Source organism: Rhineura floridana, chromosome 1, assembly GCF_030035675.1.
Source record: "Rhineura floridana isolate rRhiFlo1 chromosome 1, rRhiFlo1.hap2, whole genome shotgun sequence".
In the NCBI taxonomy this organism is placed as follows: domain Eukaryota; kingdom Metazoa; phylum Chordata; class Lepidosauria; order Squamata; family Rhineuridae; genus Rhineura; species Rhineura floridana.
This window is the reverse complement of record NC_084480.1, coordinates 118,353,244-118,378,444: the sequence shown is the minus strand read 5'-3', so window position 1 is coordinate 118,378,444 and position 25,201 is coordinate 118,353,244. Positions and strand designations below refer to the sequence as shown.

General features: G+C 41.2%; 1 protein-coding gene across 24 annotated transcripts in view; it reads left to right on the top strand.

Moving 5' to 3' along the window:
- Positions 1-25,201, top strand: part of BNC2 (basonuclin zinc finger protein 2) — a 626,204-nt gene that overhangs the window by 437,644 nt on the left and 163,359 nt on the right. The window lies entirely within an intron of this gene.

Genomic DNA, 25,201 nt, shown 5'->3' with positions numbered 1-25,201 from the left:
GGGAATTGGAGAGGGGGGAGAGGGAGGATGAAGCATTGCTGGTTGAAAGAGCAGAAAAGAAATAGGCAAGTGGCTCCATGACTCTTATTAACAGGGCACAAACAGGTTGACTTGTCCAGCCTCCTTTATTGTACTGCTTGAGTGATGTTGAGTTTGGAAATTTATCTCCTGGTCTAATCAAAACTAGGAATTGTTATCGTACTTTGTAGAAAGTAATTCCTGTGTGATTTTGCCTGTTAGTCTCTAGTATTGAATTTTGTTTATATCTTATGTTCTTTGTATGTTTCTATGGATAAAATCAATTTTTAAAAGGTTAAAAAAGTGGGAAGGAAGGAGCTTGTTCCTGCAAAGCATTTGCTCACATCTTCTTTGACAACTGTCTCTGCTGCCCTGAGGACAACTCTGTCACACTGAGAACCATTCTATTTTCTTTTCATTTTTAATTTGTATGCCACCTTTTCTACATTCCTGTACTCATGGTGGTTTTCAATCCACAGAACAGGAGTAGTCAGTGTGGTGCCTTCCAGAGATTGTTGGACTACAACTCATGTAATCCCCAACCTTTAGCTATGCTGGTTGGGGCTGGTGGGAGTTGTAGTCCAACAATCGCTGAAAGGTACCACATTGACTACTCCTGCCATAGAAATGACCTATCACTATGGACCTATCACTGATAATTTAGAGATTTGGGGCTGCTGAATCACCCAACCATGATGGGATTTATCAGTAGAAACTGCTGCCCCCTTCCCTGTTTAAAGTTTATCTTCATCCATACTGCTGTGATGCTGCTTGGAGAGGGAGTAAAAAGTTTAGAAAGCCCCATCTTCAGAGGTGGCAAATATAGGATGTCAGTATAAGAACAGATTCATCAAAGGGTTATTTCTGTGGCAGGATAAGTGTTACTGTTGGCATAAAGTCAGTTTATTGACCCTGCATCCTTGTGTTATAGTGGTAATCCTACCGACAGTGTTTTTTAATGCTCAAGCCAACAATTGCATAGCTTGTAGTGGCCTGATGCTTACCACTGCTGCTCTTAAAAAGGAATTGGTTGTTTCTCATGTGAATCTGTGGTGTTTAAAGGATTTAAAGAACTAGACTTAATTTGCTTCCAGCAGAAACTTGGCATATGTTTTTTCAGCTTGGAGGAAGATTTATTTATTTTTAAAATGGTTTAAATTGGCTAAACCATTTCCTAGGTCTGGAGTTGTCAGGCAGACAAGATTTTTTTTAAAATTAAAAAAGAGAAAGGGGGTTTGAGACATGTTATAAGATAAAAAAAATTACAGTTAAGCACTGGCATTTTATAAGCATTTTGATTTAATGCAGATCGCTGCTACTGAGTATGGAAAAAGAAATTAAACCAAAAACATAAGTTGAAAGCCCTTTCTCAACATACTTATCAACTGCTTTTTTGTGTTATATGCAACAAAACAAACAAACAAACAAAACCCCAGACATGATCCAGGCAAAGAGGAAGCGAAGTCCTATGTATTACAATGGGGAACATGAGTGCATGCTGTAGTTTCTCTCATTGAAGTAAATGGATTTAAAAGTGCTTAACTTCTGTAGAATTGTGCCTTATGTTCATGTGATGTGCCTAACTTAGAACCAAAATATTATTTCTTGACTTCCATGAGAAGAGTAATGGGAAATAAATATTCTGATTTAGTTTCATGTCCTACTACTACTTGTCATCATTGACACCTCTAATTTTCATAATTTTTCTTTTATTCTGTGATATATTTTCTTCTCCTAGGAATTCTCAAGAAATGGCTGGTCACTCAGTTATCTTTCTATGAGTTCACTTGTTGGTTAGACACACAAACCATCACACTGCTAGGACAAACTTCCCTTTTTTCTTCTTCTTAATGCATTTATATGTAGACTGTCCTCAGTTCCTTTTAACATTGCTTAATCAACTAAAAATTTGATATATCTCCTTTTAACTCTCTGAAATCTCATTCATGCATTCATGCATCTGTTGCAGTGAAAGGTTCAACACACACACACATACTTACTTCACACAATCTCTGCCCAACTTCACACCTGAAATTTCTTGTGCTGCTTCTATTGGTAGAGAGAAACTAGGAGTTCTTTGGTTGTCTCAATTTACAATGCAATCCTGTTACACATCTACTCAAAAGTAAGCTCCATTGAGGCTGAACCTTTAGTAAATGATTATAGTATTACAGCCTTAGGATTCATCCTAGTTTTTTATTTAGGTGTGTGGGGGGGGGAGATTGAAGAAGACTTATCTTCCTCATCCAGCATTCTGCCAGGCTGTTGATGACAGAGTGGAAAAGGTTGGAAAATAAAGTACACCAGATCCAGGCCTGGCCTAAGTAGTTTTCTGCCCAGTTTGAGAATGTCATGTGGAACTGGGAAGATGCTGGCTACTTTGGATTCAAGTTTCCCCTGGTCTGCCCCCTGTATATGCTCAGTCTCACCTTTTCAGCCCTACCAATGTCAGAGCTCCAAAGTCAATAAGGCAAGGGCCTCTATAGCAGTGAGTAAGGGGCATCTGACATCGGATATACTTGTCTGAGGTCAGAGCTCTCTCTCCATCCTCAGAGAGGGAGCTCCAGTTCTTCTTATGCCCAAGGACCAAAGGACTGCAGGGCTTAATAATTTAGGGCAGTTTCTAGAAATAGAAAATGAAGAGGGTTTTTTAAAGATTTATATATTTATTGCTTGCTAACCCAAGCTTTCTAAGATTTGTTGACAACTATAACCATATTATTAGGCATTTAATCTAGAAACAAATTGGCCATTAACTGTAAAGTTTTCCCCCCCAGCTCCACCCTGGGCTGCTACCGGGACAAAGGGTGGGATTGGTTGATTAAATAAATAAATAAATAAATAATAAAGTTTTATTAATGCTGATGAGATTGTGACAGATGCTAACTATAGATAGAGAAATCCTAATTTCTATTCTTCCTTGCTTCCCAGTATGGCACATCCTCTGAAATGGATGCTACCCATATTCCAAGCTGTGCAGTGTTCTTTCATTTTCTTGTACATGTAATCTCCAGTTTCTGGAATGTTTTAACAAACCAGATAATTATACAGCCACGAGAGTGGCTGCATACAATAGCCAGTAGGAATTTTTCGCGTTCTACCATGTTAAATGAAAATACCCCCCCACACACACCTTTCTGGTGCTTTCTATAGTCCCAATTCAAAACAAAAACTTACAAGTCTTATACTGTTGGATTCAGAATCACTTGCTCTACAACTCTGAAAGTTGTCTTGGTGATACACAACCCCGCCCACGGAGAATTCACAGGTTAAAGTGAAAAACGGGAGAGAGAGAAACAAGAAGCCGTTTGGACTTTTTTCTTGAGAAGTTCTCATAATCTGTTGTTGTTCATTAAAACTCAGAGATGACTGTAGGATATCTCTAATCAAATCCCTAAGCTTGCCCCAAACACAGAACTTCATCTTCAGTAGGTTTAAAGTAAAAAAAGGCATAGTTTGTTTTTAATTAATAGATAAAAAATGCATGACCGTGGGTGATAACGTCATGCAGGCGCAGTAGAAAGCAGGAGTTCTTTCGTTTCACTCCCCCTCCCCCTCCCCTTCCCCTTCCCCTTCCAGTTACTTGGAGGAAGCAGGGGAAGTCTTCTGCTCCCATGATTGGTGGGCAACAGACATGTGACTCACACTGGCCTTCTGCTCAGCTTGCTCTTCCCTTGTGCTCTGTGTGAGGAAGCATGAGGGAGGAAATGGAGAGCCAGACGGTCAGGAGAGAGAGAGAGAGAGAGAGAGAGAGAGAGAGAGAGAGAGAGAGAGAGAAATGGACGGTGGAGGGAGAAAGCCAGAGGGCAAGGATGATGGAGAAGGCAGCAGCAGAATGGAGGTGAGTGATGGTGATGTATGTGTGTGTGTGTGTTCCCACCCCTGCTGTCTCCCACAGCCTGCTCTTTCCGCTGGCTCAATTGCCCTGCCACCCCCCACCCCCTATCCTTAAATGGGTTGAATTTATATCTTGGTTGTTTAATCTTAAATCTCTTTCACTCACTCACTCTCTGAAATTAGTCCTGTGTTGAAGCCCCCATCTGAAATTAGTGCTGTGTTGGCCACCGCCTCCCACTTTTGTTCATCAAACATTTGCAGGGACATCAAATATTTGCAGTTAGTGTAATACCATATTACACTAATGAGGTGGCCAAGTGATTTTTCTGTTTGTGACCAGTAGTGCAGTAACAAATTAAAAAGTCAGGTTTAATAATCTCAGAACACACAGTTGCTTCTTAAGTGTATAATCTGTCACAATGAGCCCTATGACTGGCATTCAGAGATTAAAGCAGAAGAGGTAGTAACTGCTGATACTTTGCAAAGTAATATAGATTACAAGATGCACAATGTTTAAAGAAAGGGTCTCAAGCATATTTCTTTGTGTATCCCCTGTAGAGTATGGGAAACATAGGAAGCTGCTTTATACCAAGTCCATCTAGCTCAGTACTGACTGACAAGGTTTCAGATAAGGATCTCTCCCAGCCCTAATTGGAGATGCTGGGTATTGAATGTGGGGACTTTTGCATGCAAAGCATGTTCTCTGCCACTAAGCCATGATCCTCTTGTAAAAGTAAAGGCATTATTGATGGTAATATAACATTTAAAATACACTGCTGAACTATTTTTGTTACTGCTGGTGCTAACTTGCACAGGATCCCATCTCTTACCTCCCTGATTAAAAAGCAGGGAAATTCACTAATAGGCAAAAAACCTTGCGGTTTAAGAATGTACCTATAGCCCACAGCTATTTCTATCAAACTTTAAAAAGCAGGGAAATTGGGCAGCTATAGTGAATGCACCAGGGGAGCAGGAGACCAGAACTCCTCTCTGAGATATTGGACTGCCCTACAAATTGGTCAAAATGCAAACACCATTTGGGTTGGTCTTTCACAGTCCAATCCACTTCCTGTGTAGTTTGGAAGAATTTTGTAACATGCGCCTCTGAGCATATGGTGAGTGGTGGCAACACCTGCAATCAGCCCAAAGAATAGAAAGAAGGCATGTGCTGTGCTGATCTTGTTTTAGCAGGGAGGAAGCAACATTATTAAGACAGTTGATGTAGTTCAGATGGTCACTTTGAATATGTCTGATTTCCTTTGCAATTTTAGTGAAGTTTCCTATAGGAAATCATTTTCTTTTGTTTCTATTTCTGCAAATATGTGAAGTACAGCAACACTTTGCAAAATTTACACTAAAAAAACTCCAAACATAATAATGGCACTGACTTCTGCAGAATAGTCTCCAGTGGACCTCAGGAGTGTGTCAATTTGCATAAGATAAAACAGTGGGAGGTGAAATATATTCTAGCAAAATGCTAGGTGTGCTCTGTGTTCTAATTGACCGCACCTATCTTGCCTTAAATGAAGTGGTTTAAACATAGGAGGCTGAAAACGTGCATCCTCTTTTTCCCAACAGCTAGAGTCATTGCTGAAGGAGCAACATACTGGAATCAGTCTGATTTTACATCAAACTACAGTTTCAGATTCAACTGTTAATGCACCCAAAATAGAAATAGAACATAACCTCCAATTTGAAACACAAAAGGCTGTCTTCACCATCATATGACACTGACCAATAAAAAGAATTTGAAATTAATAAAAATAAATTTGGCACAGATTTCTGGGATGAATAATGAGGAAAATAAAATTTTCTAGTTTAGATTCTCTGTAGAAACAGTAGTAAGACAGGAAAGAAGCACAGTAAGAAGAACACCAACAAACATACAAAAATACAATTTTCTGTCTTTGGAGATGGCCGGTGTTGCCACCACTCACCATATGCTCAGAGGCACATATTACCAAATTCTTCCAAGCTACGCAGAAGTGGATTGGACTGTGAAAGACCAACCCAAACGGTGTTTGCATTTTGACCAATTTGTAGGGCAGTCCAATATCTCAGAGAGGAGGTCAGGTCTCCTGCTCCCCTGGTGCATTCACTATAGCTGCCCAATTTCCCTGCTTTTTAAAGTTTTTAAAGTTTGTGGGCTATAGGTACATTCTTAAACCGCAAGGTTTTTTGCCTATTAGTGAATATATGTCAAATTATAAGGCAAGGCTATCGCTGTTTACTGTTGAAAAGTATTCTGCTCATTGAGTACTAATGGAAGTTACCATCCTGTTTCAGTGGAAATAGTGCTACAGCATACAGCTGAGTGACGGTATCTTGACACGTATGCAGGGATGTTTAAGGATGTGTGTACATGTACTCAGTCTATATATAAGCAGCAAATATATTCTCTATAAAAGTTGGGAGCTACTAAGAAACATGAATCTCTTGCACCACCTGTTTTCTGTAACAATTTGAATGTTTCCAATGCCCCTCTGTGGGTAGAACGAGGCATTGGAAGGAGGCATAGCCCTCAGGAGCACCACGCCAGGAATACCATATCCTTTCTGATTATCTGATCCAATTTTTAATTAGTGTCAAATTTTAATAGATTAAAAAGTGTATTCCTATTTTCCTGGTCATTTCAATCATTTGTAAAAGGCCTGAGAATAGTGGTGGTGTTATTTGGTGGGGACAGAAGTTCTAATTTCCAAGTTTATCAAATATTATCTACTTGTATAATCAGCATATTATTAAAGTTGCTTCTATACATGCAGCTTGGCTGGTTCTTTTGTAGCTTTATACATCTGTATGTGCAAATGTGTACTTACGCAAGGCTTAGATTTGTATTCTTAAAAGTGAGAAGTCAGTAAAGGAGAGAAATACAGTATTTTTATTTACCAAACATGTAAAGACTTTCATATATAAACTGTTTTTCGTTACTGTCTTATAAATGGTCTGACAGAAATGTTTTATTTTTACTCCCTTACTGTTGAATCTTGCTGCCTTTTAATCAAAAACCAGCAGCAGTTATCCCTGGGCATGTTCAGTGAAGACCTTGGTTCTGTCCATTATGACCCTCAGTTACAAAAGTCTACACTCTGAGACTTGGAAAGTTTCCAAGTGGCTGGAACTAAAAATTGAGTTCTACAATTCATAATATCTGTGCTGAAGAATTTCAGAGCAAATATCTTGATTGTCATTCTGTAGGCAACAAGTTGTGACAGTTGCATAAAATGCTTTTAAAATCTCTGGATTTTAGACAAAGGCAACACCATCTTTGCCTCTAAGAGCACCTTCTGCTTCTGCACACATGAAGTGCTGCAACTTTATCATTTTATTGCATTTTATTACATCGTAAAGTTTTACATCTCACTAATGATCCTATAGGTGGCTTAATTGTTTATAGCAACATCTTAATTAAGCAAAGTTCACCAGGTTAAACCGAATATAAATGGAAAGTGTTGTAAGTGAAACAAACTGTAGTACTATATTGAAATGTAACACCATTAAATTAAAGCAGAAGAATTTGATTACAAGAATAAAAATGTCATGTCCCTTTCAGATATTAGATAGGCCTGCTTAACTTTACCGCTGTGTTTAGTACTGTGCATCTGAAACTGTTGGGGGGGGGGAAATAGCACTTTCTCTACTGACTAGGAACGACATTTTATTTGGCTATATCTATATTTTTTTTACCAAGGAATTTTCCCCAGATTAGTTGAGCAGACCCCAACCCCCGTTTCTGTTATCCTGTTCCCATTTGGATTTCAGAAATAGGAAATGTGTTCTGGATTGTACCCTTAACAATGCTAAACATTTCTCTAATTACAGTCTAATTGACTGCAGTCAAATTTTCTGGAGTATATTTAATATGGAACTGAAGTGTGAAACAGTCACAGTAGATGAGCTTTATAACAATCATGCACAAGTGTCCTGTGTAGTTTCAGGGCACAAAGGATTAAGTAGGGTAATCATGACCTGAGTATTGTCATATTTTATGGACTTTGTAACAGTGTGGCTAGTGTCAGTTATGAGGGGGTGCTCTGTACAACTATCTTAATTAATTATATTCCTCTAATTACAATGCTTGAAATCACTATCGATTTATTCAACAGTGCATGCTGGAAGCGTGAACAAAGGCAATCAGCATTAGTTCCTTCTATGGGAGTAGTTTAGGGTGCATGGATTACTTCTGTGCAACTCATGCATACTTTTCTGTACTGGTGTACAGTCCCCAAAAGGAGCTATATGGTCATAGCAAGATATTCGAGACTTCTCCTCTACTTTGCTTAGTAGAATGGAAAAATGATTTTGGGTGGGCCAAGACGTCCTAGGAAGAGATGCTTTTGCTATGGTAATGTTTACATGACGTATGAGAACAGCTGTGTAAGCTCTATGACTAAAAATATTATTTATGTGCTGCATTTATAATCCCACCTTTCTTCGAAGGAGTTTGCAGCAGTGTATACAATGTCCCTCCCATTTTATCCTCATAACAACCCTTTGAAGTAGGTTGAGCAAAGAGAGTCTAACTGGCCCAAGGTCATCCAGTGCACTTATGGCTGAGTGGGGATTTGAATACTCTCTGTGTTAGTCTGACAAACTAATCAATATACCACGTTTTATCAGAGATAATGTCATCATCCTGTGTTATCCACTGAGCAGTCTCTGGCCTCTATGATTTCATTTAAACCTTCTCTGTTGTTTTCACTACTAGAATAGTCTTCATTGGTGGCAATGAGGGCCCCTTCAGTACTGCACAGGTTACAGCTTGCATAGAAGCCTCTAGATGTTGATGCAAGCTTTTTTACCCAAGTGGTCTGATTGTCCATCGAAACCTACTGCTCTGCACTGGCTAGGCCAGCCTTTCCCAACTAGTGGGCCACCAGATGTTGTTGGACCACAATTCCCATCTTTCCTGACCATTGGCAATGCTGGCTGAGGCTGATGGGAGCTGTGGTCCAACAACATCTGGTGGCCCACTAGTTGGGAAAAGCTGCGCTAGGCAAACCCCATCATTGAATTTCTTTGGAGTGGTGGGGTGGAGAAGTAATACATTTAATGAAGGGATTGAAAAGGAATCTCCTGTTCTACATGAGAGTTTGAAATAGTGTAGGAAAAATCAATATGAAAGATGGAAGAGACTGTAAAAATCAGTAATTGGGGAATAAAAATACTGCCATATATACTTTAAGCATGGAATGAGAAACGTTTGTCACAACTGAAACTAAATATGCCTTGAAGTGTAAGACATGGAAAATATTGGGACAAGGAAGGTTGCTGTTTCTTTATACTGTTTTTATGATGTGTTTAAGTGTTTTTAGTGCTTTTGTTTGCCCCCTGGGCTCCTACAGGGAGAAAGGGCGGGATATAAATCGAATAAATAAATAAATATTCCTTTGTATTATTCATATTAAGAGCATATTTAGCTAGTCTGACTTTATTTCCCAGTGTCTGAACAAAGACTATGTGGTTGGCTGTTCTTTGTGGATTTGATGAATGCATTAGTATTTGAATACTAGTATATAATATTTACACTGCAGGATATATTTGGTATTCCTGGTACTTTTTGGATTATCCTTCTCTCTATGTATGTATGTATGTATTTATGTATGTATGTGTATGTATGTATATGCATATATATCATTAATGCAATGAAATAAGCTTTTCCTCTAGATAGGCTGCCTCTTGAGACCACAGAAAGCTTTGTATTCTTGTGAATGTGAAATTCAGGAAAGAAGGAATTCTTTTTCTCAGTATTCATGCCACATGAATCATTCCAAAAAACAACATTTTAAAAAGGAAGAGGAAAGGCTTTTGATAATTTCATTCTTTTTTGAACTATTTATTTTAAAGGTATAGGTGTGTATTTAATGCACCTTATTTGACTGGAAAAAATAGTCAGGTTGTTTCTATTGCTTGTTTTGAGTTTTAGGATAAAGCTTTTCTACCCTCTCCAGGCCTCATGTTTTCCACATTCAGTAAAAAAAGGAAAGAACATTGGGGGGCCATAAAATAAAACACCTGTTTAGCTTGGAGGAATTGGCAAAGGAAGCTATTTTCCCGACAGGCCAAAAGCCACCATCACAGGGCCCCTTAAAAAAAAGAAAAGAAATCAGGGTTTCTCTTTTGGTTATTTCATGCAAGCATTGGCAGAAACTCTGACAAGCAGTTCTTCATATTTTATTATGTTCTTGTCTGGCAGAATCTCTGTCAGGCAAAAACCTTGTCAGCGGAAAACCTGTCGTAGGATCAGAGGAGACAAAAACAGGTGTCACACAGGCAGTCAAAACTGAAAAGAAAAAAAGATTAGGCTAAAGAGAAAGAGGCAGACAATTACATTAATGCCATTGCTTTTATCTTATAGATGTGTGTTATTATCTCGGGGTGCTGAGTGCGCAATTGCCTCAAAGAAAAGTAGACAGGAGACAAGGGGAAACTTGATAGTTATTAACTGAAGAGGCAGTGTGTCAAAGCTGGATGAGGTTCAAAGTTTTGCAGAGGGATAAAAAAATTGCAGACAGCAAGCATCATATGTGAACAAACTATGGTTATGCTTTCGGCTACATAAACACAGTAGCCATCTAATTTTTTAATCTTGGAATCAGATCATAGTGATAGAAATTAATGAAGGTTTTGTTGACTGTTTTTTAAATAACCTTTTTATACTACGTAAATTCAGATGAGATGAGTGGAGCTCTTTATAGCATGATTAAAACAAATGTCTGGAGCATGACAGACAGTCACTTGTCAGTTTTGCTGTGTTCGCAACAGCTTGATTTGCACGTAATGCTAAATTGTTACGAGCTACAGTAAATTTCAAACTCATGTGCTTTCCCCCTCTTCCTCCACAGCTGCAAGAATGAGAATGGAAGCTTCCATTTTAGTTTAACCACAGTTTAGTATGTTGTCCAAATCCTAAACTGTGGTTCATCCTAACCATGGTTCGTGAAAACAAGCCAGCTTCATAAACTAAGCTTAGTTAAGATTAACCAAGATTTGTCAGGTTTGGATAACATGGCAATCTGTGGTTAATCTAAATCAGAAATAGAAGTTACTGTAGTGCTCCTTGTAGCCATGACAGAGGGGGATGTCAGAAGCCCAAGGCTTGCCTAAACTCATTCTTATAATACTAAACTAAAAAATGATTGAGCAGTTCTTTTGAACCAACCCATTGTTAATTTATTCTTTAATGTATTTAGATGCTTTTACTAAGTGTGCATCTGTACATGGAAGTTGCAAGTCAGAAGATCACATATGCGTTCTTTAAGAACCTAAATTAATCTGGAAAGACTTACCTAAACTTACTGTTAAATATGTTATAGAGTCAAGACAAAAGAAGTTTGTTGTTTCTGTATCTGAACGTTTTTTGCTAATTCTTCAGTTCTGCACATTTTAGTAACTTATCCACACCTTAGAAAAGTATTAAATTGATGGAGAGAAAAGAGGGTAAACTGTAATACTCAAAGGATACAGTTTCATATCTGCTGCTCTGACTCTTTCAGGATATTCATTTAAAACACTTGAACTCCAATTCTTTACTGTTTGACCTGAAGGGCGGGTGGGGATAATTCCTTGCTTCTGAGAACATTTATTTTCTTCTCCAGATAATAGTACATTAACCCATCACTGGGTAACATCTCTTCCTGGTTAAGGATAGAGACTGACCATTTAGAAAGGGACAGATAGGCAGCTTAAACATTTTTCCAAGGATAATGGTAATAGATGTCCATCTTCTGAATGCTAGAGCTTGTCAAGATTATAGGTTCCTACTTAAATATGACTTGTGCCAGCTGAAGAGTTTTTGAAATTAAAAAAATATAAATTACTCCCTTTTCCATTATCCAAGAACAATAACTTCAAACTTCAGTAAAGGAAGGAAATTTGGGATAGAGGAAAGATTATCAACAAAGCTTAAATTCCTGATTTTAGTTTTTTCAAGATTAAACTGCAGACGTGTGCACCTGCTATATTTTAAAAGCATTTGCTATGGTTACTATTGTATATCTTGATAATAACTATAGTAGTAAGGCTATCTGTACAGGTCATTTTCCCACCCCCATTGTTTTTGAAGCAAAGACATTTGTACCTTTAGTATCTGGCCCCATTTAAATGTTTTTAATAATAGCCTCTCCATATGTAAAATGAGTGAGCTGGACAGTAATATAAAGTGCTTCTTAGAAGTAATCACATTTGGTTTAAAACCCAACCCTCCATAAATGGCGGCTCTAGAATTATTAGCTGCTTAGCCACTAATGGGAAAAAAGACAGAATTTCTGGGACTGAAGATTCTTATTTTTCTTATTGTTCTTATATCATTCTTATTACTATTTATTAAATTTGTTAGTCACTTGTTACCTAAAAGGTCCCCAAGCAACTTACATTTGAAAACATATACATAAATACATAGGGGGGAAATCATATAAAACATTAACCTTTCACACAACATAAAAAAACCAGCCCCCCATAATAGCGATAAGAAGCTTTGGCAGCATACTAAGAAATAAAACAGAGTCAATTCAGTCTATCAAAGGCCTGAAGAAAAAAAGTATCTATCTATCTATCCATCCATCCATCCATCCATCCATCCATCCATCCATCCATCCATCCATCCATCCATCCATCCATCCATCCATCCATCCATCCATCCATCCATCCATCCATCCATCCATCCATCCATCCATCCATCCATCCATCCATCCATCCATCCATCTATCCATCCATCCATCCATCTATCCATCTATCTATCTATCTATCCTTTCCTCTCAAAGGACAGCAGAGTGGTAAACAAAACAATTTAACAGCAACAAAAAGCATTATAAAAACAATTAAAAACATTCTAAAAACAGTTGCAGATGCAAACATTTTTCCATCCAGTGATACCTGGGTTACCTGGTGCTAAAAAGATGTCAACGAAGGCACCAGGTGGGCCTCACTGGGGAGATCATTCCACAGTCAGGGGGCCACAGCTGAAAAGGCCACTTCTCTTGTCATCACCCTCCGAGCCTCTCTCAGAGGAGGAACCTGGAGAAGGGCCTCAGATGACAATCTTAAGGATCTGGGTAGGTTCATATATCTTCATTCCTTACTAGTCTGTTCTGTAGAAAGTATTTGAAACACAAGACACAATGTAAATTAGAACATCTGCTCATCTGAAATTCAAAATTGAATAGTAAACAAGATCTATAGTAATTTATAATTCTGTTGAGCAGTTCTTTTAAGACTGTTGAGTCTTGTATTCAGCTTTGAGTGTCTACCATGGTTATAATTAACACTTCAATCACTAGATTTTCTTCTCTAATATCATCCAACAGTACTTGCCTCCAGAATCACGCCTCTGTTTCAGGATGGGATAGTGCATGTGTGTCATAATTAAGCACATGCTTGGTTGAGGTAGTGTTTTTGTGGCATCCTAAACTCCCCTAGCACATTTAGCTATGGCAGTAGTTTTGGGTCAGTAAGCATTCTTGCATAGCTAGATCTAAGCTTAACTGGCTAAGAAATGAATAAAATAAGAATCTAGCTTTGCATTTTCCAGCACTTGATGAACTGAACAAACCATTTGCCATTATTTTAATGCACAGTGTGTATTTAATTTCCTCTGAATTGTACAGGACCTCAAAACCCCAATAAAATAAAAATTGAAAAACAGCTCTTCCCCTTTTCCCCCTTTCACTTGAAAAAAATGTAACTTTAAAATTGGTGTGCAATATTATAACTTAGTACTCCAAACTTGCCAAATTAGCTTTGGCATTGCATACTGAATATATGTTGTAGGCTAACCTGTTAGCTTGAATTTGATTCGAAAGGTCTCCTTTATGGTATGAAGCATCATGCGCACAGTTTCTGTACAATGTATGGGAGTTTACTCATTATCTTTATCAATATGACTTGGCAGAAGCACATACTGTATAGGTTACTTTTTCAAAGGGACATTAAATCCCTGTCCCCATTTGTGTGTTCATGCTTTATACAAAATCACTATGGGGTGATTTTATCACTATGGGGTGATTCACAAAAGCAGATTGCTCTATGGCACGGCCTCAGTGGCATGATACCCAGAAGGAAATTTATTGAGATTATGACCCACATGAAGCTGGATGGCGATATATAATGATAAAATAAGAAGTGACATTTGAATTTAAAGCTCTTTCCAGTATTACTGCTCTACAGTGCAATTTAGCACCCTTATGAAACCGATTATAGGGTTAACTGCATAAGTAGTTCTCATTACCTGAAACTGCTACATTTCCAGCATCTAGGCAACCTTGGTTGACTTCTCTAGTGCATGATCCTTTGTGCATAATACTTCAAGAGCACTGGACCCAAACACTTTCAAGGCTTCAGTAGTAAAAGCTTCAAAACAGAAGAAGATCCATATGTTTTGTTTTCTTCTGCCACAAGACGGAGGACTGTGAGAAGCTGCTGTTGGAAATTGCTAACAGAAGAAGACTTAAATCAGCCTTCCCAAAACAGACACCCTCCAGATGCTGTCGGGCTACAACTCCCATCAGTCTCAGCCAGCATGGCCAATGGTCAGAGATCATGGGAGTTAAACTCTAGCAGCATCTGGAGGGCAGCAGTGTGGGGAAGCTGTCTTAACAATACTCAGTATTTCTTGAAATCTAACTTTATAATTAACTGTCAAAATATTGAATCAACAACTTTCTTTACAAAAAAACACACTTTGTTCAGCAGCTATCCCAGCTTTAAGTGTAGGAAGAAAACACTATTTTTCATTGTCCACATTGTGAGCCATGCTAGCAGGGGGTGGACCAATGCACAGAAGGGGTATGAGGAAGACTTGGACTGGGACATTCCCGTCAGGGAAGGACCCAGCAATGGGGGAAACATCAAAGCAGACTCCGCCTTAGATGCTGATGGGTCACCACTAGCCATCCCAGACACCCCCCAGGACAGATCCCCCAGACTGGTCACCCACTCCTCCGCCTGATGTGGCACCTCTCCTCATGCCTGCACCGCCACCAGACAGCTCCCCCCACAGAGGCAGAGGACAGGACTGAAGCAGGAGACTGAAGCCAAGGCCTCACTTTGCCCAGGTCCAGGAGGCAGATGCGGTGGGAGATTCAACAAGCCCAGCTCAGGAGGATACACGCAAATAGGGGGCCCGCCCAGCCTATTTAAGCTGGGTGAGGAGGAAGGGTTAGTTGCTGAGTCAACATCTTACTGCCACCAAGTTGTGCTTAGTTAGTTAGAGGAATGCTGAATTCTGAGTAAGCCATAGATAGATTCATGAAGCCCTCTGAACTGAAACTTTCTATTATTTCAATAAAAGAAAAAATTACAGCTGTGTCTGAGTTTGAGTTCCTCGAGTTCGGGCAGGACAATGTGACTCAGCCACCACTTCCTCCAACTGGTGCCCTCATGACAGAGAGGATGGAAGCGAGTGGTGGAGCAGAGAAGGACTACCAGAGAGCCTCTGAGACATGTTAACAGAACCACAGACCTTCCGAGTGGAGACCCAGTCCCTTTGATGCGCAAACCAGACTTTCTGCCTTCAAGTGACCCAGCTGGGGGCTCAATTGACCACCTTGCAGCAGGGGCCGGGACCAGTCCCACTTGTGCCCATGCCCCGTGTCAAGACACCCCTGGGTTTGCTTCTCTGGTATGGGGGGAAGCTAGAGCAGTTTGCCACATTCATTGCCCAGTGCAAACTCTACATGCAAGTGCAGCAGTCAGTTCCCTAATGACTCCTTGAAGGTGGCCTTCATCATCAGCCTCCTGGAGGGAGAGATTGCCCAGTCGGCCACCCTGCTGTTGCTCTGGAACGACCCCGTGTTGACCCAGTATGCCAACTTCATAGAAGCCATGGTGGAGATCTTTTGAGACCTCCAATGGAAGGCCACTATGTCTTGTCAACTGGGAACCCTGCAGCAGGGAAAAAACTCTGTCGAAACGTACATTAATACCTTTTGTATCCTGGTCTAGGAGGTGGATTTTAACGAGTCCGCGTTGATGTACTTATACCATAATGGCCTCAACAGCGAGATCCTAGATGAATTGGTGCGCACCCCACAACCAAACACCTTCCCAGAGCTTGTCCAGCTGTGCCTGCAGATAGATAGCAGACTTGAAAGTTGCCGCCAGGAGCGCAAGGCCAAGTTGGCCTGAACCCTGCCTCCCATACTGCTCCCCTGCATGTGCTTCTCACCCAGCATGGGAACCTCAACCCCGGTGGGGATGGAGCCTATGCAGATTGGGGGGCGTGGCTGCGCCTGCCAATCAAAGAAAGAGAAGCAACACAGAGAGAGGTTGTGTCTGTACTGTGGGAAGGTGGGGCACCTTGCCAAGACTTGCCCCTCCAAGTCGGAGAAGGCACAGATGCAGGAAAACTCCAAATCCCAGCTGTCATAGAGGTCCACTGTAAGTCCAGGACCTCAAGGTGGACCTATCCTGCCAAAGTCAGCACTGCATCTCTTCATCTGCCTTTGCTTGCCCTTGCGGCCAAAGATACAAGTATACACCATGGTAAATTCAGGGGTGTCCATAACTTTATGGGCTTTGCTAAACACCATGGGATACCTGTCACCAAGCTTAAGCCCCCCCGCATGGAAACCATAGATGGGTGGCCCCCAACGACAGGAGCGGTCGCCCAGGTAACAGAGTCCTTGTGGATGGAGCTAGTGGGGCACATTGAGTAGCTAGGCTTTTACCTTGCCACCCTGATCTGTTTCCCAGTGGTGCTCGGGATGACCTGGTTGACACAACGTGACTCCCTTATCTCATAGGGAAAGGCCATTCCAGTTGGATTATTGCCAACAACACTGCCAGACTGCTGAAATCCTCAAGATTGTGGCAGCAGTGCCCCAGCCTGAGGGGGAGGCGATGCCCGTCAAATACCTGGACTATGGAGACATCTTCAACAAAAAGGAGGCAGTCCAGCTGTCCCCCATAGGCCATATGACTGTGCCATAGACTTGCTCCCAGGGACCTGAGTCCCCTCTGGACATATATACTCCTTGTCAGAGCCAGAGCTGGCAGCTTTAGGGGACTTCTTAGATGTCAACCTGCAGTGGGGGTTTATACGGCTTTCGAAATATCCTGCCGGGGCCCCTGTACTATTTGTCAAAAAGAAGAGCGGGGAGCTTCACCCCTGCCAAGATTACCACGAGTTGAACAGATCACCATTCCCAATAGTTATCCACTCTCCCTTATCCATGGGATGTTGGAACGATTGTGCACAGCCAAGATCTACATGAAATTGACTTGCGAGGAGACTACATCCTGGTCCATATTAGGGAAGGGAATGAATGGAAAACTGCCTTTAAGACCAGGTATGGCCACATCAAATACCTGGTCATGCCATTCAGACATCCCAGCTGTCTTCCAAAATTTTATGAATGACATTTTTTTGGACTACTTAGAAAATTTCATGATAGTCCATTTAGATGACATCCTTATCTACTCAGACTCCCCAGCACAACATGAGGTGCACGTGTGAGCAGTATTGCAAAGACTGAGGGAGCATCACCTGTATTCTAAGCTGGAGAAATGCAGGTTTGACCTGACCACCCTGGACTTCCTAGAATACTGTATTTCCCCCACCGGGGTAGAGATGAATCCCGGAAAGGTGTGTTGTGTGCTCTCCTGGCTCACTCCCCCCCAAAGATCAAGAAGGACCTACAGCGGTTCTTCGGTTTTGCCAACTACGGCCGATGATTCATCACTGCCTTCTCCAACAAGACAGCCCCCCTAGCAGACTGTTTTAAATGAACTGGTCCCTTCAGCTGGACTGAAGAAGCCCAACAGGTGTTTGAGCAACTGAAGGTGTTGTTCTCCTCGGAACCCATACTGCAACATGCTGTGGTGGAATGAGATGCCTTAGACGTAGATGTAGGAGCAGTGCTGTTACAACCCGCCAAAAAGGGGGGGACTTTCTCCCTCTGCCTATTTCTCCGAAAGTTGTCCAGCTTGGAGCACAACTACACCATGTGGCAAAAGGAGCTGCTCACCATGCGAGACACATTCGAGACCTGGCGACACCTCCTGGAAGGAGCCCAGCATGAAGTGGAGGTCCACACTGGTCATAGGAAACTTGAGAGCCTGCAAATGGCCCAGAAGTTAAACCAACAGCAAGTGCACTGGGCACAGTTCTTCACAAGATTTCATATCCTGATCAACTACATCTTCCAGACACAAAACCTCCGGGCTGACACCCTGTCCCGCAAGCCAGAGTATCGGGATACCTGGCCCTAACCCTCCTTGCACCACATCATCCCCCTGGACAAGATGATGGTGGTGGCCTGTGCCGATCCATGGGTTGAAGAATTGTGCATAACAAGAGCAAGACCCATACGCCCAGGTGCAAGTGCCAGAGCTACAACAGCCTTCACAAGACTGCTCCCTGGGCTTCACCCAGAGAGGGGGATTGATTTATCACTTCGAAGCCCTTTATGTTCCTCCGGGAAAGTTGCAGGCCAAAGTCCTGTGCCAGTGCCATGATGTTTCAATGGCGGGCCATGTTGGGGTATTCAAAACCTTGCAGGTGGTTGAGCAAGATTTCTGGTGGCCACGAATGAAGCATAATTTTGAGAAGTACGTCCACTCCTGCTCTACTTGCCTGAGAGCCAAGCACACCCCAGGGTGCCTAGCTGGGTAATTGGAGCCACTCCCCATGCCTGGAAGTCCTTGGAAGATGGTCACCCTGGACTTTATAACTGACTTACCCCCCTCTTAGGGAAAAGCTACTGTCCTGGTGGTGGTGGATGCCTTTAGCAAGTTGGCCCACTTTGTTCCCTGTGCTTGCATCCCAACAGTCTGAAAGACAGCATGGTTGTTTATCCAACACATGTTCAGGCTGCACAGGCTCCCAAGAAGCCTCATCTCGGACTGGGGCCCCAGTTCATAGCCTGGTTCTGGTGCGCCTTGTGACAGCTTTTGCAGAGTGAACTAAAACTATCATCTTCACACCACCCCTAGACGGATGGGCAATCTGAGAAAGTGAATGCCACCCTGGAGCAGTGCCTCTGCTGCTATGGGAACTTCCAGCAGGACAATTGTCTTTATTGCCTTTGGCTGAGTTCACCTACAATAACTCGGTTAATGCCTCCACCCGGCAAACTCTCTTTTTTACTATCTTTGGCTACCACCCTTGAACCTTCCCCACCACTACCTGCTCCCTGGCAGTACCAGCGGCAACCGAGTTAGTCCCCATTGGCTCAGCCAGGGGTCCTCCATATCCAACTCTCCTCAGCTTGGCATAAATAGCAGTTGGATTGCGCTCTTAATGTTTCTAATGTTTTATTTTGTTTTATATATAGTTTTATAGTTATATAGTTTTATATATTGCCGCCCTGGGCACCTACTGGGAGGAAGGGTGGGATATAAATTTAATAAATAAATAAATAAATATTATTTATGTATTTATATTTTGTTTCTTAGAAGGTTTATACACTGCCTCACTATCACAGCTGTACACGTATTAAAACAACAATAAAATCTAATCAATAAAGATAGTTCCAATACAGATGCAGAATCTATCTTTTATCCATCATGGGCTTGAGATGCCGTCAGGGTCAGTGCCAGAAGGCGGCCAGGTTGGGCCCTGGTTGAGGCCTCCTGAAGGGCCCCTTCTTACGGTGGGTGAGTAGCTATCCAGTTCTGCGATCTGTGACAGCATCAGCTCCCAACCCTGCTGCGGATTGCAAGCTCCCAGGCAGCATAGACAGCATGCAGTCAGCCTGCATGCATGCCCCATCTACTCTCCTGTCCCTGTGAATGACATGCATGTGCCATCAACCAAGATGGCAGTGGGGACTTCCCTAAGGGACTGATGTGCCCACTGCCATTTTGGTTGATGGTAGCCATGTGTTTGTAACACGCACGCATTCACAGGGATGGGAGAGGTACGTGGGACATGCGGGCAGCTTATTAGCCCTGCACCATCTGTAGGGGGGGGCTTGGGCTACTGCACTACAGGTGTGGAACAGGCTGGTGCTGACCCTGGGTGCCTTCGTGAGATTCCTTTGGAAAAATGTAAACTAAGGTTAAGTTGTCAAACTATAATTCCCCATTCTAAGTAGCTCTCTCTCTCTCTCTCTGTAATGTCATATAGCAGGAACTTGTAACGTTCCTCCCCTGGCACCACCTGTCAGGCTCCCACCCGTGGCTCCCACCAGGGAGAAACGTAGTTTTTATTTTTCTCTTTAGCTCACCCTAGCACAGATCTCAAAAGATCCCACTGCTAGGCAGCACCACCGGTCACTCCCTGTAAACAATACTGCCAGAGACTTTGCCTTAGTCTCCCTATGGCTTGTTACTTTGTGTCTGGGTGCCCTTGCTGTCCACAACCCCCTTGTATCTTTGTCTATAAAGCATACAATCCTGGGTTGCTCTGGATACTTGACGATGTTACAATATCTCCCTTCACTGCTGCCACCATATAGTTGATACTGTTTCCCTCCAGCCTTGGTAATTACCCTGCCCTCCCTTCTGGTCTGTGCATCTCCAGCCAAGGATCAGGCTTTTGGTAAACCAACAAAAGTATTTATTTGATAACACCAGGAAATAACAAGATTACTTTAGGAATGTTCAACAAGCATATGGTTTCATATAGTGTCACTCTTTATGTTTCCAGTCTTATATATTCTGCCTAAATACCAGCCAAATATAATCCAACCCACAACCAACTCCAATCCACACTCCACAACCAATCGCCAACAACTCCCCCACCAAACAGAACCCTGAACCAACTGTCATCCTCTCATTTATACCTTCAGCTACTCAAACACTCAGCCAATCATCATACAGCATTCTCCAGCATTCTAACCCATGTACTCCCCCCTCTAATTCAATCCACTTACCATATATACCTTAATAAACCTGCACTTACCATATTTACAGTCATAAAAATACAGGGGCATCACAGAACTCTATCCCTTTTGCTACTGTGTTTAGTCAGATGATCCCATTATTCGAACATAAATAGCTTTAAAAGTTTGTTTTCTCAAGTAGACCCAAAATAAGGCCCATCTAATCCAGCATCCTGTTCTCACAGTGGCCAACGAGATGACCATGGGAAGCCCACAAGCAGGACCTGAGCACAAGAGCACTCTCCCCCTCTATGGTTTCCAGCGACTGGTATTCAGAAGCATACTGTCTCAGACTATGGAGGCAAGGCACAGCCATCATGGCTTAGTAGCCTTTGATACCATTATTTTCCATGAATTTGTCTAATCTTTTAAAGCTGTCCAAGTTGGTGGTGCGGAATGATTTATAAACTCATCAGGTTTAGAAGGCCTAGCAGGCCTAGCAAAAAGTCTCTGCTTGTGCTTCTGATTATAAATCAGAAGGCTGCAATATTAGATGCTGCTTAGCTGTGCCTAAAAGCGAAAGTAATCTGGAAATGCCTTGAAAGACGGGAAACGGGAAGTTGTGGTTACCAGAAAGATTTCACATCAGGAAAGTCAGTTTAGATAAACAAGCCCGACACCCAACCGTGGAAGACACCTTTTGGACCGGTGCTTTCCTTACTGGCACATAGATAGGCAGGGCATAATGTGTGAAGTGACCACCCAGAATGTGTAAGATATTACTATATTTGGTGATAAGGTATGCTTTTGACTTTGACATGTGTATGATGCATCATTCAATTATAAAGCTCTGCTTGGCATGTTTTGGGCAGAGAAGGTCTTGATGGCCCCTCTCCCAATGATCATTGGTCTTTGTATTTCTAATAAACTCTGTCCTTTGAAGTACAATCTAATGATTGGAGAGTATTCCTTCCACAGTGCCCATCACTGCCTCCTCTGGGAGCGAGTTCCATAGCTTTACTAAGCACTGTGTGAAGAATTACTGTCCTGAACCTTCCTGAATTCAGCTTCATTGGATGCATATGAGTTCTAGTATTATGAGAGAGGTTGAAAAACTTATCTCCATCCACTCTCTCCATGCCATCCAAAATTCTATAAACTTCTATCATGTGTCACCTCTTACTCACCTTTTCTCTAAACTAAAAAGCCTCAAATGCTGCAACCTTTCCACATAGGGGAGTCGCTCCATCCCCTGAACATTTTCCAACTCTACAGTATCCTTTTTGAGGTGAGGCAACCAGAACTTTACACAGTATTCCAAACATGGTCACACTATAGATTTGTATAACAGCATTATATCAGCAGTTTTATTTTCAGTATCTTTCCTAATGATCCCTAGCATAGATTTTTTTCACACCTGGCACATACTGGGTTGACATCTCCATCGATCCACTATAACCCCAAGGTCTTGTTTCCTGGTCAATCAATGCCAGTTCAGACCTCATGAGCATGTATGTGAAATTAAGATTTTTCGCCACAGCATTCATCACTTCACACTTTTTCATATGATATTGCCTTGCCATATTACTGTCCATTTAGTCAGTTTGGCAGGGTCTTTTTGGAGGTCTTCACAATCTTTTTTTGTTTTAATGACCCTGAACAATTTAGTATCATCAGTAAACTTGGCCACCTCTCTGCTCAACCCTATCTCTAGATCGTTTATGAAAAAGTTAAAAAGCACAGGTCCCAATATCAATCCTTGAGGGACTCCACATTCTACATCCCTCCATTGGGAGAACTGACTGCATTACCCCATGTCATTGATGCCAACATTCACCACAACCACTGACTCTACCAAGCTATCTAAATGATGGGCGACATCCACAACCTTCATGCCAGGCAGACAAATCACCCTGCAGTCTACACACCCATCACACATACCAATTTCTATGTTCCTAATGATCAAATCTCTCACTTACCAAATCTTCACTTTCCCTAAGTCATGCCTCAAATGTGTGGTTACACAAATACAATTTTAAAAAAACCCTAAGCATTAAAAATTACTCATAAAGAAGTGTTAAAGGAATTTTTTCAGCACCTGGGGCCTTAAACATTTTCCATCAGTAATTAATGCCTGGTGTATATGTAATGTTTTTGGACAAGCAATTTGGACTATGCTATAGATTCACTCCATCCCCTAGGGATGGAATCCTCTCCTTTTTATACATTTCATTTTGAAGTGTGACCCTCTGGTGGTTGTTAACAATCTGATTCCTTTTTCCTCCAATATCTTTTCATTTTTCTGATCTCCAATATTTTTTCTTGTTGTTGTACAGAGAATTATCACTATTATGACTATTTATTCACGAGTCTCCACTGGTATCGAACTTTATTCTGAACACTGTAATGATTGCCTGCTTATATTCCTTTTCAAGTGCACTGTAGAGCAGATTTGAGTCAGATAATCGAGTCAGTGCCTTCCCCCCTGCTGCTTATAATCATCACCTCATTCCCCCTGATGCTTTCTGTATGTCAGTTACAATGAACATTTCATTGACATCAGTGGAAGGGAATATACAGTTGAAGAGCTCACAGTAGATAGATAAAAGTATCACTCACACTATTGATGATTTCAATGTGATTTAAAAAAAAGTGAATCGAAAAAAAAGAATGAATTGGAAACAAGAAACGGAGAGTTGCTACTTCAAAATTTTCTCCACAGATAGAGAAAGGTAGCAAATCCAATTATTGCAGAAACAGAGCCCATCACTATAATCCCCTCCTGCCTACATGAATTCCCTTCTCCCTTTCATGGATTAGCTTAATTGTGGCACAGCTTTCTTTTTTCATCAGTGCTGTGCTTAACTCTAACTAGGATTGCTTATTTAAGTGGAGTTTGAAACTAGGATTTGCAAACCCTGGTTACAAGGAAATCTGATAAGCATTACCTGTTATTAGTAGAGATGGAGATGTAATGCTACACCAGGAGTAGCCAATGTGGTGCCCTCCAGATATACTACATTACAATTTTGACCATTATCCATGCTGGTTAGGAGTGATGGGAGTTGTAATCTACAGCATCTGGAGGGCACCACATTAACTAGCAAATGATGATGAAAGAGAGAAATTTGGCTGGGGTGGGAATACAAGAACCTACAGCAAACACCTAATCTCCTAATCCATACTTGGAAGGTTGAGAAAGTTGTGTTTACATAGGACCTAAGGTTTTTTTCATCTAATTTATACATATGTTGAGCTGTTGGATTGAAATGCATTTATATAGTAGCAGTGCTGCCACTTCTGTTTATATGGAAAAGATGTTGCTGTCCCTAGTTGGATTGCACATTTAAATAAATAATAATAATTTTGAGTGTATTTGGCAGAATACCACCCTTCATATTTCTGTAGTGTGAATGCTCTGCAGAGAGACAGAAGACTTTAGTCTCCAAGCTTAACAATCGCTTATCTTTTTTGAACTTTAAATTAATTTTTAAAAATCTATTTATGCAAGGTTGACTAAACTGCTAGAATAGGAAAGATCAGACAAATCAGCAGTAAGAAATGAAGCATGAGGAAACCAGAACTCTTTGACAAAATGTCCCTCGGGGCAAGTGTGCTGAATAAAGCCAGCAGGGAAATGATAAGGACATTTACGCTGAGGATGTAAGAAAGCAATTTATCAAGAGTACATGAACTCTCCAGTGACCATAAGCAAAGGAGATACCAAAGTACAGGAGGAGGAAAAGGACCCCCTGCAGTATCACTGTTTTCACACAGTGTGTCGTCTTGGGGGCTGTATGTGGCCTATGATGATATTTCTCATACTGCTCTGTCCTCCATCCCTCTTTCTGCCCTGGCAGTATTTCCTTTAGAGCTTGATTGTGACAGTTGTTGGTAGGTGTAGAGTCCGTTCCCACGATACAAAAGTTTCTGCATGGTGGCAACTTCAGTATAGCAAAGTGCATGTACTTTGTGTGAAGAGTACATCTACATCTATTTTGCTGTGTTGTATACATGGCAAGAAGCCTTGGATGCTGGTGGCTTCCCACAGTATTTTTAAGCAAACTGACCTAATTCACACCTCCTGGACTAATACACAGATCACAACATAATTATCCTCCAGATTTTGCACTACTTTTAATTTTCTGAGACAGTTCTCAAAAATTGTACCAAAATGTGTAAAAAAGAGCATATTTTATGATGAAATGTTTTAGAAATGTGTACATCAGATTTTTCTACAGAATATATGTAATATAAAAATATATAATTAATACAGTAGCAGGATGGAACAGACTTGCCATTCTGGGATGCTTTGGGACAAAGGGCTGGATATAAATTAACAAACCAATAAATTATGAATTAACATATGCAAAATTGACATAAAGTAGAAATTGATTGATCCATCCATCCCTCACATATAGATGATAAAACAGATGATTATGCATTTTTGAAAAAACACATGATTTACATGGGTTGCTCTGTGGAAGTGAGTCTTATGGTGGAAATATCATATGAAGTCTGGTTATTTAGTGCTTATGTTGACATGATAAAGAGTGAAAGAGGAGTTTGACAGAAGGTCAGCC